This window comes from Bactrocera dorsalis, chromosome 6 (assembly GCF_023373825.1).
Source record: "Bactrocera dorsalis isolate Fly_Bdor chromosome 6, ASM2337382v1, whole genome shotgun sequence".
Lineage (NCBI taxonomy): Eukaryota > Metazoa > Arthropoda > Insecta > Diptera > Tephritidae > Bactrocera > Bactrocera dorsalis.
In genome coordinates, this window is record NC_064308.1 from 33,571,551 (window position 1) to 33,589,313 (window position 17,763).

Below are 17,763 nucleotides of genomic sequence, written 5' to 3' on the forward strand. Positions count from 1 at the left end.
GTAATTCTACTAAATATAAATATCTATTTATATATTAATATACTTACATACATACATATTGGGTATTCCATACCAAATCGACCACTTTTGAACCCGACCCCTCTAGATTTTGCTGAAACTTATTAATCCTTTTCTACCCTTTGAAAAACATTTTTGAGAAATTTTTCAAAAGTTTTTGTCCAACTTCAAAAAAGTTATGAATTTTTCAAAAAAATGGCTTTTTTATTTTCAAATAGCCATAACTTTTGTAGAAATTGACTTTTGGGGACCATTTTTTTTTTATTTTTGTTTTTGAATGAACTTTTCGAAAAAACACACGGAAAAAATTTAACACCATCAATTATATAAAATAATCGGGTTTTTCGTCATTTTTTGGAAGTTCGCCATTTTTTGAAATTTCGCCATTTTTGATTTTTGTTTTTTTTTCTTAAAACACACTTCCTTTAATTTGACAACTATCCCTGCCAATACCGGAGCGGGCCGATTTTTTTTTATATTTTTTTTATTTATTTAAAAAAAAATTGTAAAATTTTCAAAAATGAAAAAAATTTTTTTCCGTAAACTTTATTTCTATCATATAAAAAATATATGTTATGGTTATGTTTTAGAGAGTATGAAAAAATCGTATTCATAAATCGATACACACTGGCGTATAGTTTCTAGTATACTGACTATAGGTAAGTCTACAATTGTCCAACCCTAGTTTATCGACCTTACTAATGGTAAAAATTTGAATCTTGGTGATTATATTCGTAAATTAGGTCTATAAATTGAGAATATTATATCATAAAATTGTTAAATTATATGATAGAAATAAAGTTTACGGAAAAAAACATTTTTTCATTTTTGAAAATATGACAATTTTTTTTAAATAAAAAAAATATAAAAAAAATCGGCCCACTCCGGGATTAGCAGGGATAGTTGTCAAATTAAATGAGGTCTTTTTTGAGAAAAAAAATGGCGGACTTCCAAAAAATGACGAAAAACCCGATTATTTTATATAATTGATGGTGTTAAATTTTTTTCGTGTATTTTTTCGAAAAGTTCATTCAAAAACAAAATTTTAAAAAAATGGTCCCCAAAAGTCAATTTCTACAAAAGTTATGGCTATTTGAAAATAAAAAAGCAATTTTTTGAAAAATTTATAACTTTTTTGAAGTTGAACAAAAAACTTTGAAAAAATTCTCAAAAATGTTTTTCAAAGGGTAGAAAAGGATGGATAAGTTTCAGCAAAATCTAAAGGGGTCGGGTTCAAAAGTGGTCGATTTGGTATGGAATACCCCATATATACATAATGCATTTATGTACATGCAATGCACATCTAATAATAATAAAAATGCATAGGACACAAATCATAAATTTACAGAAGAGATAACACACACACACACATGTATTAAATTGTACATTTCAAAATAACCCCATGTGAAGCAGCAATAAACAATAAATATTCTGCAATATGTACAAACATACACACATACACATATATTTAGTTATTTAAGATAGTTTTAAAATTTGTATATAAGCAAGAAAAATACGATATAAAATCAGAATGAATATATTCTCCCTCGAGATAAGACATTTCATTTCCCCCCACCAGTGGTAAGAAATGACAAGTTCTTTTTTGAGGTCAATGTTTGATAATACATACAAATCAAACACCTTTCAAAACGCACAAGACAGTTCCAAACACTATCAGGCAGTGGCCATAATAAGGAATAAAGTAGTGGGATCTGCATATTCGATCCTGTCTTCCTTTAACACCATCCTTAATTTCGACGCAATCATAGCTAGGCTTGACTTTACTTATGCGGATAGGAAACTATATACACATACTGGAATAGGAAATGTTTACCCTTCGCCAGGGAAGACAGACAATAACCGAATTTTATGATGAAATCGAAAAGAAATTAACAGCCATTATTAACAAAACATTAATGACCTCTTGTGAGAAACAGTGTATCATTCCCTAGACAACAAAGAAATGATCGATCGAATGGATCTCGCACACCGCAAGTGAGTTCATTTAATGCCACTCCATCGAGTCCTACCTCCTTTAATACCAGAGATTTTTCTTCAGGTAGAACAGCTTTCGGGGATCAATACCCAAGAAGCTCCGGTATTCAGGTAGCCCAAAAAAGACATCGCGATAGCGACTGCTTTAACAACAAATTGCAACGCATAAACCATTTAGATCAATATCCTACCATCGAAGTTTACAAAGATGATCAACAAGACGAATATAACGATTTTGTAGATTTCGATAATGACTCCGAATTTGATGAAAACCCAGAAGAAATTTCAGACGAGATTAATTTTTTAGAGGTAGGTCCCTGCCACCATATGTTAGCAGGACATTTTAAGGAAGACCAATGAAATTTTTAGTTGATACTGGTGCATCGAAAAATTATTTAAAACCAGCAAACTGGAAGGGTATAAAACCCATTACGTCCCAATTATTAGTAAGCTCTATTCACGGGGTAGATAAAATTACAGAAAAATGCACCGTACACATTTTCAATTCGAATTTCGATTTTTTTATTTTAACTACACTTAACACGATATTATTGGCTATGACCTCCTTAGGAAAATCGATGCAAAGCTGGACATAAAGAAAGTAATTCATTTTTATGAAGGGGGTTTAGAAAAACTAATGTATTTCCATTGTAGCGACTTTAATAACGTAGTTTTAAAAGGAAATGTTGAACGACTAAAGGCGAAATACGTAGCCGTATTTTCTGATCCGAACAAGGCACTGCCGTTCAATACTAACATCATAGCAACCGTGAGAACAACTAACAATGATCCAGTTTGCTCTAAATCTTATCTATATCCTATGACAGCGTCTGAAATTGTTAAGGAACAAGGAAGTAAATGATCTTCTGCGAGACGGCACCATTAGACCATCTCGCTCACCATACAATAGTACAGTATGAGTTGTTCACAAGAAAGGAACAGATGACGCAGGGAAAAAGACACTTCGAATGGTCATAGATTTCAAGAAACTTAACGAAAAGACTATTAGCGACAAATACCCGATTACATCCGTAAATCTTTCAAATCTAGGAAAATCATCAATGTTTACGACAATAGATTACACTTACCGAAAAAGATAAGGAAAAACTGCATTTTCCGTGAACAACAGAAAGTACGAGTTTTGTAGGTTGCCATTTGGGTTGAAAAATGGTCCTAGCATTGATGACGTACTAAGAGAGGAAATTGGAAAGACTTGTGACGTTTACATGGATGACATTATTATATTTTCCACTAAAGGAAGTTCCGAAAACACTTCGCGCGTTGCGTTTCTTTTTAGGTTTGTGTGACTACTACAGGCGATTTATAAAAGACTACGCATTAATAGCGAAACCTCTCACGTAATATCTGCGGGGAGAAAATGGTACAATTAGTACTAGTACTACTAGTACTAGTATTTTATTTCCAATAGCATAAAAATTAATTTCTACAATGAAGCGCATGAGGCGTTTCAAAAGATCAAAGATATTTTATCTTCAGAAGACATACTTCTTCTTTATTCCGACTACGAAAAACCTTTTGAATTAACCACGGATGTGTCTTCACACGCCTTGGGTGTCACGAACATAAACGCAAACTGAAGAAAACTATGCAACGAATGAGAGAGGACTCCTCGCAATTGTTTGGCCTCTTCAAAAATTAAGAAATTATCTATAAGAAGCAATAGTGTTTCCAATAAAACACCTAAACATATTTTTGCTTGTGAGCGGCATTTTTTGGCAAAAATGTGCCTTGAAAAGCAATTGCGTTGGAGGGCCGTTCTCGATATGACGTCCCATATTCTGATGTAAAAAATACAGTTTTATTGGGGTTTGAAGATTTTGTTCCCCGAGTTGAAGAAGCTGTCTCAAATTTTTTAAAAAAATTTTAAACAGGTAGAATACAGAGGCTCTATAATTAAAAAGCAATTTTTTAACGAAAATTAGAATTTGGGATTTAAATGTAGGCATTTGTATATATGTAAATAATTTGTTACTACACTGTGATATTTTTATATATTTTTTACATGAATTGTTATTGTTTTGTTTTTATCGTTATATGTATATGTGGAGATCACCACTCTACACTAGTTATAATAATTACTCCTAATTTTGATTTGTACTGTACATAATATTTATTCGTACTATACTTCTTAAGTTTGCCATTTTATGTAATTTATCCTTAAACTTAACGAATGTAAGAATGTGAGATCAAAAGCACTAAATTGAAATATAGTTCGTCAGCGACCATCAAAGTGTGAACAACAATTCTTCCTAGTACCGCATCATCACCAAATTGGTGTCAGAAGAGTAAAATTTTGATTTTTTTCTAAACCCCGCGCTTACTCAAAATGGACGAAACCATATCTGGCAGCGATGGAATTCCTGTGGTCCCAGAAGCATTTGGACACTACCGAAGCAGTTGGAGCGCCAATGACATTCAACCTGAAAATCAAAGTCATACGGTCATACATTTAGAGGCAGCGAGTGAAGCTGCGCGTCAGACGAAGCCAGCGCTGACAGAGGGCAACGAAGTACCGTATAGAAATTTACATCAGCCGAATATAGTACCGTTTTCACAACAACGTAAAAATGATGCGATACCGTTTCCAGATCATCAATGTGTACAGTTTGCACCGCTTCAACGGTATACTGCACCTGAAGCCCATGCACGTATTCCGATGCCTCGCATAACACCAAACGATATGGATGCATGGTTCACATCGGTGGACTATTAGTTTAAGGCATGCAACATGAACAGCGACGCTCAACGTTATTATCATGTGATGGCTACTTTAGATCCTCTTACGCTACCAACCATTAGCCAAATCAGTAAAAACGCTGAAAATACGCAACGCATTACCAACTCAGGCATTGGCATGTATGAGTTTCTCAAGACTGAACTTCTCAAATATTTTGGTGAAAGTTATCAACGTAAAATTCAACGATTATTGGAGGAGATGGTTCTAGGTGATCAACGTCCGAGTCAACTATTTAATGCCATGAGACGAGTGGCAGGAAATTCCTTTTCGGAAGAAACTCTTAGAGCCATGTGGATCCAACGCTTACCGGAATTAATAAGAGCATCCGTAATCGCACGCGAAGGTACGATAGATGTCCAAATTGCAGTTGCCGACGCTATTATGGAAACGTTAACCCAGCGTCAAATTTGTTCACCATCGGATCACGCCGCCAGTACATCGTCTCAGACTCAACAAGACACGATTTTTCAACTATCAAATACGATTAACGAATTGCAACGCAAATTTGATAATATGCGCACACGAGAACGCAGTCGCTCACGCACTAGTCGCAGATTTCCTTGACGACATAGTCAATCGAGTGAGCGCAGATCTTCCTCACGCAATACAAAAGAATGTTGGTACCATCAAACTTTTGGAGACTCCGCCAACCGATGCCGTAGTCCATGTCTACGTCGACAAAGTACCAACACCCAGCATGAATGACTAGAAGTTTCAGTCAGCGATGCTGACGCCAATCACCTCAACGCAGCAGTAAATCAACTTTTCATCAAAGACCAGTCATCAAACGTAAAATATCTCATAGACACTGGTGCCGATTACAGTGTTCTTCCAAACAAAAACAATTTTAATTCTCTTCGCCCAACAAACGTCACGTTATACGCAGCCAACGGTACTCCAATAAAAACTTACGGTTTAGTACGCCAACACGTGGATCTTGGTCTCCGTCGGAAATTCATGTGGAACTTTATGGTTGCAGGCGTTAATACATCAATCATTGGCAGTGATTTTATTCGTCACTACGACTTGATCATCGATCTAAAACGCAACAAATTAATCGACAACAAGACAAATCTCGAAGCGCCATGCACTATTCACAAAGAGTTGAATATGCAGATAAAAGCTTTCGACATACAGTGTCCATTCGCAAAGTTACTCAAGGAATTTAACGACCTCACAGAAATGAATCTAGATCGAAAACTAGTAAAGACTGAGGTATGTCACGTAATTGAAACTCAAGGTCAACCCGTTACAGCTCGTGCTCGAAAGCTCGACCACAATAAACTTAAAGCCGCACGCACTGAATTCGAATATCTGATGCAAATAGGCGTGTGTCGCCCTTCGAAGAGCAATTGGGCTAGTCCGCTTCACATGGTCCGCAAAGCAGACGGCAATTGGCGACCATGTGGAGATTACCGTGCGCTCAATAAAATCACCGTTCCAGACCGTTATCCTATTCCGTTTATTCATGACTGCTTAACAATCCTACGAGGAAAAACAGTTTTTGGCAAGATCGATCTACAAAGAGCATTCCATCAAATACCCGTTCGACCGGAAGACATAAAGAAAACAGCCATAATAACACCATTCGGTCTATATGAGTTTACTCATATGACGTTTGGTCTACGAAAAGCAGCACAAACTTTTCAACGCCTCATGCATGAAGCCTTACGAGGACTTGACTTCGCCTTTCCTTATGTTGATGACATATGCATAGCTTCAGCAAACATGGAGGAACATGCGAAACATATACGCATGATATTCCAACGACTCCGCGCAACTGGTCTAACAATTAATCCATCAAAATGTGAATTTGGTAAGAAAGAAATAAAATTCTTAGGTCACATCATTACGCAGAAAGGTATTCGCCCGCTACCAGAAAAAGTTGAGGCTATTTTAAAAGTTAAACGACCTACAGTAGCCAACGAATTAAAAAGTTTCCTAGCATCTATCAATTTCTATCGCAAATTTTTACCTAACGCCGCAAAACGTCAAGCCGTTCTACAAACACTTATCAAAGGAAACAAACGCAATGATAAAACTCGTATCGATTGGACAGATGAAGCAATCAACGCTTTTAGAGATTGTAAACAAAATATGGCCGATGCAGAAACTTTAGCATACTCTCATGTTGGTGCTCAACTCCGTTTATTCACAGACGCTTCCGATGTCGCAGTAGGAGCTGTACTTCACCAATTAGTAAATAACGAACCAGAACCCCTTGGATATTTTTCACGTCGTCTAACCGAAACAGAAAAGCATTACTCAGTTTACGATAGAGAACTTCTTGCAATCTATCTCGCCATAAAACATTTTCAATTCCTAATCGAAGGCAATCAAACATGCATTTATACGGATCATAAGCCATTAATTTATTATTTTCATAAGCGCAACGACAAAGGTTCACCTCGTCAGATTAGACAACTTGACTATATTAGTCAGTTTACAACAGACATCCGTCACATTCCGGGTTCAAAAAACCAAACCGCAGATATATTGTCGCGTATCAACACAATAACATCAATCAACTACACTGATATGGCCAACGAACAAAAATCTGACTCAAACATTCAAGCACTTGTTACTGGTAAGATAAAACACTCTTTACAACTTAAACATTTCAGATTGGAAGGCAGCAACGCGACATTACTTTGCGATGTCTCAATGAGCCAAGTTAGACCCATCGTACCGCAAACGATTTGTAAGCAGATTCTACACAATGTTCACGACCTCGCTCACGTTGGAGCCAACGCAACTCTAAAGATGATTTCTCAACATTTTGTTTGGGCAAATATGCGAAATGACTGCAAAGCATTTGTTCGTGCCTGCATCCGTTGCAGTCACAGCAAAGTTTTACGCCACATCAAGTCTCCATTACAACGTTTAGAAATGCCAGACCAACGCTTTCAAGTTGTTCACGTTGATATAATTGGACCATTACCTCTTAATCATGGATTCAAATATTGTCTTACACTCATCGATCGCTTTTCGAGATGGCCCGAAGCGATACCTCTTGTCGACATTCAAGCAGAAACAGTATGTAGAGCTTTCTTGAACGAGTGGGTTGGACGATATGGCTCACCTCAGAAGATAATCACAGACCAAGGAACTCAATTCGAATCCAAAATGTTTCAAGAAATGTTACTAACATTAGGTACTCAGCGTGAACGTACATCACCGTATCATCCACAAACGAATGGATTGATAGAAAGGTGGCACCGTTCATTCAAAAACGCCATACTAGCCACCGGAAAAGAATCTTGGGTAGATAATTTAGGACTTACTCTTTTAGGACTACGAAATGCCGTTAAGGAAGACTTAAAGGCTTCCGCAGCCGAAATGTTATTCGGAACCGCGACACGATTACCTGGCGAGTTTTTGACTACAAAACCAAATATGCAGCCGTACTCAATTTTTGTTGAAAAATTACGACATCATCTTCAAAAAATTCGTCCCGTCGAAACTTCATGGCATTCTCCAAGTACATCATTCGTAAATAAGAATTTATTTCAATCAACACACGTATATGTACGCAACGATCGAGTAACTCCTTCTATGACACAACCATATGATGGACCCTATAAAGTTATTTCAAAAAACGACAAAAATTTTACAATCGAAATAAAAGGCAAAAACATCGTTATTTCAATCGACCGCCTCAAGCCAAGTTACAATATAGCAGATGAAGAACCAGCTGTTAATTCTAACCAAACATCAGACCCTCTAGATGTATTGCAAGTCAATTCACAAAAATCTAGAAGGGGGTAATGTGGAGATCACCACTCTACACTAGTTATAATAATTACTCCTAATTTTGATTCGTACTGTACATAATATTTATTCGTACTATACTTCTTAAGTTTGCCATTTTATGTAATTTATCCTTAAACTTAACGAATGTAAGAATGTGAGATCAAAAGCACTAAATTGAAATATAGTTCGTCAGCGACCATCAAAGTGTGAACAACAATTCTTCCTAGTACCGCATCATCACCAAATATACATTTATCGTTTTGTTTCTCGTTATATACTAATGGATTGTTATCGTTTTGTTACTTTATGTAAATAAATTTGTAATGGGTGATATAGGCCTAAAGGGGAACAGAGCACCCAAAACTAACCGGTAACGCGCCGTTTTGCATACCTCCTGGGTGGTGTGGAAAGTGCAATTGGGCATTTTAATTTAAATGTCCAAAAATTCTTATTTCGTTCGATCTGGTCATAATGGAAAATGTTATAAAAAACGCTTATTCTGAGGCGCTCTCACAATGGAATAAGTTGGGCATCCCGTTATTCCTGTCAGGGACTTAATGACACTAATGATCTTATTCTACCATGGATAAATTGATACGAAACTCTTTGATTCGAGAGAGCGCTGTCAAAGTCCACATTTTTTACAACATTTGCCAATGATGCCACTATGGAAGAAATGTGTTAGGGAATTTTTAGTAAATGTTTTGGAAGTTTGTAATTTCCACACCAGCGCTGATACTATTTACTAAATTACATTACATTTCGCAAGTATGATATATTTTTTATCATGCAATAAATTGCATCTAAAACAATTTCAAAATAGGCACAATTTATGAAAAAATATTTTAAATTTCAGTGTATAAGTGTTTTTACTAAATATTAAATAACTATATTTTTCTACTAATTAAAATTATTTACGAACCTGGATCCATCCTTTTCCTTGTTGGGGAAATTGAAAAACCGTCGCGCTCCTACGCATCCAGCCACAGACTTTTTTTTAGTTCTCGACATTTTCCTATAATACGTTAGGAAAACATAATATATTTATATACATGTATTTACGATGGCTTTAATAATACACTTACCAACTTTATTTTTAGTAAAAACACTTATACACTGCATTTTTAATTAAAAAACCTAAACACTATATTTTCACAACACAATTACTTATGTACTCCACAATGAAAAATGACGAACTGATTTTGTCAGTTATTTTTAACGGGATTTTGTCTGGCAGTTCATTGTTTTGCTTGTCACCTGATTCGTAGCCCATGAACTTTCAGTATTGCCATACCAAACCGTGAGATCATGGGCTCTCTCAGAAAGCGAAAAGAGGAGTTTCGGATCAATTTATCCATGTATTCTACTCCCAGCCTAAAATACAACAGGACGATACATTTTCATGTGTTGAACACAATGAGCGCGACAGACTGCAAACGACATCTGTCAAATATTAAAATACATACGTTCTGATGGACACAGATATTTTGACAGCTGCACGACTGCAGGCCGACAGTTGTCGCTCTCGCTAACTTCAATTTATTTTTATATTTGCCAACGAAAGTAGGACGACAGTAGAGTTGAAGGTAAAGAGATAAGGTAGAGTGGTGATTCCACTAATGTGTAAAATTATTCAAAGCTCTAACAAACCTGACGTTATTTTACAAATAAAAGCATAAAATAGCTGCATTATATCATTTGTAATAACAATTGATAATTTAAAACAAATAAATGTACCTATTTAGTTATTTTTTGCATAAAAAATTTCACTTTGAACAAAATATTAAAATTTCATTGAGGTGCAAGGTATTAGTATGGCCACAACGAAATTGTGTACATGCAAAATGTAGAGCTGTGTTGCCTTGTGTACATGCCGGCCATTCTTATGTTGCCGCCTTCTCAGAAATGTTCTAGTAGAAGGATTCACAACGCCACTTTTAGTTCACTGTCGTCCTGCTGCAGTCTGTCGCGCTCATTGTGTTCAGCACATCAGTAACTGGTAGTGATATTTCACTACCGGTGATTTTTTCACTGTGATTGAAAAATCGCATAAATAGCAGTTCGCTTCTGTGAACTGCGATCGGGATAGCAGTTCGAACCTGTTAATTGCGATAACAGTTCGATTTTGTGAATTGCGATTGCGATAGCAGTTCACAATAAACTTGTGAAGCTGTGATTTTTTAATAGTACAGTACTTGCGATCACAATAGCAAATAGCAGAAAAGTAGCAGCTTTCTTCAGGGTATTGTATAGGTACATACATGCGTATATGCTATTTTTCGTCATAGTTTTGAAGTTTTGAGTCTAACGTTCTTATAATTTTTAATAAGGGCAGGAAATGTATCAAGGAAAAGAAGTGAAGTATGGCAAACGTTTGAAGTGGTAGATGAAATATATGCAAAATGCAATATTTGCAAATCAAAAATTTCATATAAAACATCTTTAACAAATTTAAAAAAACATGAAAACAGATTAGACATCCTACAGTGGAACTTCCAGCTCAAAAGCTTTATATGTAATAATTTAACATTTTTAATATAAAGTTATTAACTTTTGCTTTACTAATAGAAACAAAGAAATCATACTACAACTACTTTAATTCAAACCCCCTCTAACTCGGAAGCTCCAATAGATATTGATAATAAGCCAGGAACTTAGAGACAGCCGATCCGCTCCAAAATTTGCGAAGATGTAGTGAAAAAAGGCGGAAAAACTTGACTCACGTTACAGGACCCAAAAGAGAATTTGCCGCCAATAACGACAAAAGGGTTTCGTGGTTCCCACGACAGTTGGGTCTACGTAACTGAAACGGACTCGGACTTTTATTCGGCCACACACTGTCAAATCGGCAGAATCTGCCGCCAAAACGACAACAACAACAAAAGGTCTCCATTTGAACGTCGACTTAGTTGCGATCGGAATAAAAGTGTAAAATCACAGTGATTTAAAAATAGCAACCACTGAAATCACAGATATCGAAAAATCGCAATATCGCTCATTTCTAGTAACTGGGCAATGGACGTATTGACGTGATTCATTCTGCTTCATGAAAATACCTTGATGAAATTAAAAACCTCCTAATAAAAGCACAAAACTCCGAACTTAATTACCATAATAGGCATAGGCAAACCAAAATTTTTAAACCAGGTGAAAAAGTCTTTCTTAAATCTAACAAAAGATTAGGAAACGAATTAAGTAAACTGTACACAGAAAATGTAGTAGAAAAGGATTTGGGCACAACCGTTTTAATTAACGGCAAAAAAATCCAAGAAAGTAATCTAAGATAAACTTTGTTTCTATCATTAGGCTCCTGATCCTGATGTTTACTGCATTAGCACGGTTGGAAATTTTAAATTATACTAACACGCCTATTCTGTGCATTTGACAAATTAATAAAATATTGACAGTTAACTCAAATATTTATCAAGCGAGAAATATTTTGGTATTCTGTGACAATCTTGATAAAAGTAAAAGCTTCAATTCGCAAAGCTTTTCCCCACACGTGTGGTGAACAAAATAATGTAAATAGCAACAGCCGATTTCTATTCAAATTATATTGATAGTAATATGCGTGCAGTCAATTGCTCCTATGATGCTTTTTATTTCAAATTTTCTATAAAATCTGGAATATATTTCAAATAAATTTGCTTAAATTAGTATATTATTAATACTTGCCCCGTTTTTATAAAACTTTCTTCCTCTGTTGAACTGGGAAACTTTATTTCTCCTTCCTTCACCTTCACAATAAGTTTTGCTACAGCCCGCACACTTCTCGAAATGGACGCCTGATTCATGGGCACGTCAATTTGCCTTGTTACCTACACATTTCTGGTATGAGCCGTGTCCAAAGAAGTTAAAGGTAGTGACGTTTTTCTATCGTGTGGGGCTAGTTCATCAATCAAGCAACGGCAAATTTCACGAGTTAATCGAAAATTTTGCGCAAAAGTATTCTCACTCAAAGAAAATTGATAACTATCCTTGCGTAAACATTTTAAATGCTGCGCGCGATTCCTATTCTCACAATTTTCATCTTCGTTTAACAATAATAACATATCTTCCATTTTCGTAACAAGGTGCACAAACAGATACATATGTATTTAATTCATAACGAGCACTGTCAAGAGCATTTGACATCTTAACAACTTATAAAGAAAAGAGCTTTTTATTTCAGACACAGAATACGAAATGCTTGATAAATTTCAAATTTTGACAAATTATAAATATGTTGAATTTGTCAAGTGCACAGAATAGGGGTGTAATTCAATATACATACCAATATCGGAGGGAGATGTTACCATCTACCGTCAACACAAGCACTTAATTCACCACCTAAACTTAACCATTTATGAAAACATTGCCGAACAAACGTACATATGATCTTCTGGACAACTTTCCAAAATCCCACATCCGAAAGACATTGCAACTGGACATAGACCGCATTACTGGACTCACTAAGAATTCACTCTCGTAGTATTAAGCTTCTAGGCACCGCTGTCAAATATATATCGGGAACTCCCGACTTCGATGACTTTAACCAGCTCCAAACTCGGACAGAATCTTTAATTGAAGCGAATGACGAACAGATCTATATCAATAGCCAATTACACGTAAAGATAAATCAATTAACTGACACTGTAAATAAAATAATTAGCTCCACAAAAGATCACCTTGGCACTGAAAATTTATTGGAATTGATACCAGCAAGAAACAGAGCATTGATAGACGAAATAGAATCAGTCATATATTCAGTCACTTTGGGTAAGATACAGTTAATAAATCCGATCTTGTTAAATAGTGATGAAGTTAGAAATTCACTAATCAACGAGCGCTCTACAAATATAACAGTAAGCGATTTACTAAAAGTCTCTAATTGAAAATTTTACAATTTTAATAACATTTATTTTATAATTAAATATCCAATAGTTGAACAAAATTGTAAGAAAATACGAATCAAGCCAGTTGTAAAAAATTCTAAAGTAATTATGATAGAAACTAATAATGTATAATATCAAAATGTAATAGTAAATATCAACAGCTTGTTAACTGTAAAAATTCAATGTCAACCATATTTTGTCAAATGTCAAGTAGAAATAGTTCTTGTATTTTGAATCTACTAAGCCAAAAGCCCACATACTGTCAAACTGTTACAGCAGATCACATCGAACTAATAGAGGAAACTGACAACGGCCTGATCGTTATAAACGATAAAGTGCTAGAAGTTCATGAAGGAAATTCTGATGCAATAACCTTGAATGGAACGTTTGTTATTAAGTTTACAGAAAATGTGACTATTAATGATACTACTTACACTAACTGGCGGAAAATGGTACGTGCTTATCCAGAAGCGGCGCCTGCACAATTTTTGCACTTGACCAATCATACAACATTATTATCGCTTCCGCACTTGCACAATTTCAACCAAAAAAACCTAAGACACATCGTATCATTGAAGGGCTTTGTGAAAGCTCAACGTCTAGATGGCTAATAGCTTACGCATCACAATTGTCTTTTTTGTTATTGCCTTACTAGCCCACATAATCAGCAAGCGCCGAAAGCGTAACGTTAGTATTGCAATATTAGGCAACGTTCTTAAAGAATCCGTGGACGTCTCCTCTTCTAGCGGGGGAGTAGTTAACATATCACAGTAGCCCACAACAACAGGTGCAGTCATGCCTGTGATTGCAACGCAAGCAAAAACATCAAAGGTGCGAGGCTCAAGTTGCAGACATAACAAGGCAAGCGTTTCGCCAGTAGCAAACGACACCAACAGTCCCAAACCGTGGGAATTGCCGCATCAGCATTATGGAATCATGCGGCAGTCCACGTGTGGTGATGACAAGTAGATTTGAGAGGTGTTAGGTATTCAGGTGCAGCACCGAAAAGTTAGTTGTAATAACTCGATCAGAGATAAAGAGAACCGAGATATGAGAACTGCTCAACTACCGAACTTTGACAGTTGACTGGATTGGGTAGGTTTTGACGTTTTGCAATTGGAATGACTGGAACGGCCAGATTGAAATTATACCAAAAATATATGTGAACGGAGGAATTTGTTGCCGCCGTTCAAGATCGCTAATAAAAATTTTAAATAATGAAAATCAAATAAAATGTGAAATTTAAATATCATCAAACGTTTTGTAATTTGATACATAATAGAATTTGTTTTCAATTACCAATCATTAAAAACATTTATTAAATGAGAACTAACAGGCTTAATTCACCTTATTAAGTATTGAAAGATCAAACGTTAGTTGTTTTAATATACCATAAAATCATAAAAAAGGATTTAAGTAGTTTCTCCATATATTAAAAGTAAAATATACAATATAATAAATTGCAATTGTAATAATTGTGGGTGTTTTAATTTAAAATGCCCAAAAATTCTTATTATGTTCGATCTGGCCATAATGGAAAATGTTATAAAAAACGCTTATTTTGAGGCGCTCTCACACTGGAATAAGTTGGGCATCCCATTATCCCTGAACTCGATCGTCGCGAACGGCTGCCCTACATAGTAGGGAAATATAAATAAATTAACCCAAACCTTGTGTTTTATTTATTTGCACTCAAGCAATCGTAGTTACAATAATTTGGCCAATGTTCGGATAAACATTCATCTTTCGTTGAAGTAAATTGACAAAAGGCAGGTCAATTTTTAGCGAATACGATGTAAAATGTCTTCGGTAATGTCAATTTTGTTCGTATTCCATAACTGACGCGGATTTTGAGGCTGATATGTCGAAATGATCTTCGCGAAAAGTGTGCGAACTTCAGTGGCATGCGAAGTAGCTATCGAATCGTCCATCGTTCGATTCCACTGATGATAATGTTCCAGCAATTGAAATTGCTTGCATGTTTCTCAAAAAGTTGCACACACCGTATCATTCACAGTACTCAGTAATAACTCAAATGAAGTTGAACCACGTACATTTATCAATAGCGGCCGAAGGTAGAAGCAATCGTCGTTTTTTCGGGTGGATTGTGTAAATTCGTCCTAAGGCATTAGTTGAGAACACACCTGGATGTCAATCTACTGATTGGCCTTGCTTTCTGCGTAACTATTACTTCGACGTTGCATTCTATGTATAATATCAAAGCATTTCCGGATAGAGCAATGATCTTGCAAACGGATCACTGACGCAAGTTAAGAAAAAACTCGTCAAGGTCAATGTTGTTGCTGGCGATGTTTCCACTGGCTGTAATGTATTCCGTGGGTTGAAATACACTCTTTCGCCATTCTCCAAATAAACTGCGAGGCGCACAAAAGTCCGAAAACTTCACGAATTGCAAAAGTTAATATCTCACAAAACGTACAAAGCAGATCCCTCATCTAACTGCACCGTATACAGTATACCTACGTTACCTCAAGATAAATTCCATCAAACATCAGAGCTGTTGTTTGAAAAGTCGTGCTGTGACATCGTGACGATCTTGCTGATTGATCGCGATTCAATAATTTCGTGATCTATTGCCATTTTGCATTGGAAATGAATGTAACAAACAAATCCGCCCGTCCATAATTCCCCACATATGTCATCGCATTCTGCGAGTACTCTTGCATGTGCTTTGGGCTGCCAATGTATGTTGATGGCAAAAAAATCGCCAACCGATATAAGGGCGAGCTCTTCGTGGCATTGTAACAAATTTCAATCTGTTATTGAATTGGAGCATGGAGTCATGTGTAGAAGTTCACGCAAGTGAGAAAAGTTCTCTGATCGCCATTCACTCGAGAGTGGCCGGAAACGATTCTTTTACATATGGCACAAAGACCTCTAATCTTTGACCAAGTATCCTCTGGGTAACCCAAGAACATCCGTTTGAAGGCGAGCTAAAGCCAGAAGGCGAAACATCCCCTACATAGGGTTATTCGCTGAGTTTGGTACCCGCCACGTAAAAAAAACACCCAGTGAAAACTAACAACCAGCCAAAGATGCCTTCTACGAGCGTTTGGAGCGCAGCTATGAGAGCTGCCCCCGCCACGATGTCAAAATCGCGCTTGGCGACTTTAACGCAAGGGTGGGCAAAGAAGGTATCTTTGGCACTACGGTCGGTAAATTCAGCCTCCAAGACGAAACATCCCCAAATGGGTTGGGGCTGACGCCTTCGCCGGGGCCCGAAATATGGTTATCTGTAGTAAGTACTAGATTCCAGCGCAAGGAAATACATCAAGCTACTTGGCTGTCTCCGGATCGAAAAACCACCAACCAGATCGATCATGTCGAATAGACGGAAGACACGTCTCTTGTGTTCTAGACGTGCGTACGATCCGAGGTCCTAACATCAACTCGGACCACTATCTGTTGCAGCCAAGATTCGCACCCGCCTCTGTGCTGCAAAAATTGTACGTCAACAAACACAAGGAAAGTTCGACGTCGAGAAGCTGCAATAATAACAGACAGCCGAACGATTTTCTACTCGGCTTGCATTCCTGTTATCTGAGAGCACTCGTCAACAACTCGCTATAAGGGAACTATGGGACGGCATTTCAAACTCCTTACGTACAGCTGCAACCGAAACCATTGGTTTTCGGAAAATGCTAAAGAACAGCTGGTACGCCGAGGAGCGCCGTGTCGCAGCGGAGAAAAACCAGACTGCCTACCTCGCAACGTTAAGATCGACCACAACACGTGCGGGATGGGATAGATACCGAGAGTTGAAGCGGGAAGCGAGACGCATTTACAGAGAGAAAAAGAAAAAGGCCGAAATGCGTGAGTATGAAGAGCTTGATAAGCTGGCCGACAGGGGTAATACTCGATACTTAAATTATGGAGGGAACACTTCTCCAGCCTGCTGAATGACAGTGAACGTACAACGCCAGGAGAAGGCGAACCCGATTCCCCAATCGATGACGATAGAGCAGACGTTCCATTGCCCGACCATTAAAAAGTGCGAACAGCAATTACCCGCCTGAAGAACAACAAAGCGGCGGGTGCCGAAGGATTGCCAGCCGAGCTATTCAAACACGGCGACAAGTCAGAGTGGGAGCTATGTTGGCTGTTTGAGCTCCTGGGGACCGTGGAGGTTCTCCATGTGAAGATTGCGCAGCCGTACAAGCTAGGGTTGCAGTAGGATCTTAAGAGGTCTTAGGATGGCTCCATCCATTGCATGTGTTACACCTGACTGAGGTGGAGTTTGGACGGAGCTTTTTAGTGCAAACGCAGCAGAAAAATTTCTTCGGGCACGGGTTGGACTCAATGCCAGCTCGAGGAAGGAGGATACGGAGCAACCTTCCTGCAAGG

General features: G+C 37.1%; 1 protein-coding gene across 1 annotated transcript in view; it reads left to right on the forward strand.

Annotated features, from left to right (window-relative positions):
- LOC125779322 (craniofacial development protein 2-like) overlaps positions 1 to 17,763 on the forward strand; it is a 158,790-nt gene that overhangs the window by 134,374 nt on the left and 6,653 nt on the right. The gene's annotated exons all lie outside the window — the stretch shown is intronic.